The sequence below is a fragment of the Belonocnema kinseyi genome, chromosome 5, assembly GCF_010883055.1.
Source record: "Belonocnema kinseyi isolate 2016_QV_RU_SX_M_011 chromosome 5, B_treatae_v1, whole genome shotgun sequence".
NCBI lineage: Eukaryota > Metazoa > Arthropoda > Insecta > Hymenoptera > Cynipidae > Belonocnema > Belonocnema kinseyi.
Window position 1 is genome coordinate 32,942,348 of NC_046661.1, and position 2,352 is coordinate 32,944,699.

At 33.6% G+C, this 2,352-nt stretch overlaps 1 protein-coding gene across 4 annotated transcripts in view; it reads left to right on the forward strand.

The window, feature by feature from the left end:
- LOC117172559 overlaps positions 1-2,352 on the forward strand; it is a 279,531-nt gene that overhangs the window by 29,771 nt on the left and 247,408 nt on the right. The gene's annotated exons all lie outside the window — the stretch shown is intronic.

Below are 2,352 nucleotides of genomic sequence, written 5' to 3' on the forward strand. Positions count from 1 at the left end.
TGCATGTAGTAGAAAATTCAAAAATTGAGCAGTTTTATTGTTGAAAAGTTTGCCTATCTATTTAGAAATGCGTAAAGTTTTATCAAATTAAACTCTTTAGAGGATTTATTTAGAAAATTTAAATGGTTTGGAAAGGAATTCAGAGAAGATAATTTTCTTAAATTCTCCTTCGTAGCATTTTTTAGGTCTCAGGAAATGTTATGTAATTGTAAACCAACTCTAACATGTGAAGCTTGCTTTGTTCTTTGAATCGAGTTTCGAAAACACTTGACAGGTATCGGCCGAGTACCCCGAGAATGAGGAAAAAACCATATAGAAAATTCTAAATTTTGAATATATGTTCCTTTTAAAGTTGTGTTTCGTTATGCAGATAATAGGAAACCCGGAAATCTACTCAAAGATAAGTAAGTCATATCAAATTATTTTAATTTTGTGATCAAAAAAGACATTTTAAACCTAAGAACTACAAACAAAGCGAAGATTAAATTGGTTTAAACAATTACAAATCAATAAAACAATGTAATTAAATATTCCACTAGACTAATAGTAATAATTTTAAGGGGGGCACATTTTCGAAAAAAGATTTAAACAAATTTAATTTGTTTAAATAATTAACTAACCAATGGTAATAAATATGCCACTTGACCAATAGTAATAATTTTAAGTAAAAAAATACAAGAATACAGAGCTCAAAAGGTCGATTTCATGAAGAATTGACAGTCTTTGTTTTAAGGGTAGTTTTCACGTACTCGTGCGGGTGTGTTAGATGTGTCAGCCCCATATGTCTGATACATAAAATTCTTCGTTGAAAAATTCTCAACAGGCCTTCATACTTTCGCGTTACATTTTTTCAAACCCTAAAAAATTATTCCAAAAATTTTAAAAAGTGAATTTTCCCAATGCATTTTACATGGGAAACTTCAACTCAAAACTAGCACTTCTTAGAATAAAAAAATAAAAATATATATAAATTAGGGAATTTCTTTTTTCGGATTTGGAATGGAATAGTGAGGATCGTTGCCCTCTAAAGAAAAAAAAAACCGTTTTTGAGCCACCCTGATGGACAAATGTTTAAGACTGCCTCTTTTCGATAAAGAAGGTGTGAATCTCGAAACAGTGAGGGTACGCAGATTAGCGTTTGCAGATGATAAGGTTGTTATAGCAGAGTCATTTGAAGACTTGTAAAGAATATCGAATAAACTGAATGCAAGCTGATGAGCATTGGCTTAAAAATTAACGCAAATAAAACAAAAACTATTGTGTTCGAAGGAAAGAGCGAGAAAACACTATGCAATATTGTATAACATGATGAAATAATTGAACAAGTTGATAAGTTCTTATACCTTAGTAGCTTATTCACGAGGAACGGGAAGATAGATGAGGATTTAGATAGACGCATAAACAAAGGTAAGAAGGTTACTGGTAGAGCAGGGCCCCTTATCAGAAGTAAAAATATATCAAATACAGTGGTACCTCGTTCGTGTCGCACTCGTTCGTGTCGCTTTAGGCGGTGTCGTGGTCACGTGACTCCACAAAACCTCGCCCGTGACGCGGAAATTACGTCAAAAAGTTGCGCGCGCACCACAATCCAGTACTGTTCCTAATGGTGTCTAGTCATTTCTAGTACTTATCAGTGATATGTGATAAATCATGCTACTTAAGCACCCCCCTGAAACGACCAGAAGAGACGTTTACGACTGTTACGTTCTACCTTTCGGATCCACCGAATAATATAAAGAATTATTCTTTGATTGGTGAATTCCTTTTCTAGTCGTAAGGTCCGTTGCTGACTGGCGTTGATTTGAAAATCAACTACCGCGGTTATTTAAATCCTTATAATAATCACAGGTGATAAAATTAAGAATCTCACAAGTTAAAATGTCATTTTAAATGAATAACTTTATTCACTAACTTTGCACATTAATCCATGGGACACACACACAACAGTTAATATAAACTTTTTATTATTATTATTATTAAATTCTGTATCTAACTTTACTTAATTTTACATATAAACTATATTCGACGATTACACTAAGTTACGCGGAACTTATACATTTTAGATTCTACTTTTTATATCAAATATTTAATATTTAAGATCTCGAGTGACGCGGGTTCAATGAATATCAACGATTCAAGGATATCTGCCGTTCCTCCCCGAGTTACATATATTTATAATCTTGCATTTTTGGATTACGTGCAAGGATAGCATTAGAGTAGGGGAGTCAAGTGCAAACCCTTGACGTTGAACCTGACCAATAGGAGCCCGCTAACGAATGTCGTAACGTATTAAGCTGACCACGTAGGCCCCGGCGTACGTGACTTTTAATAAGGCTACATTTTCATGTATAC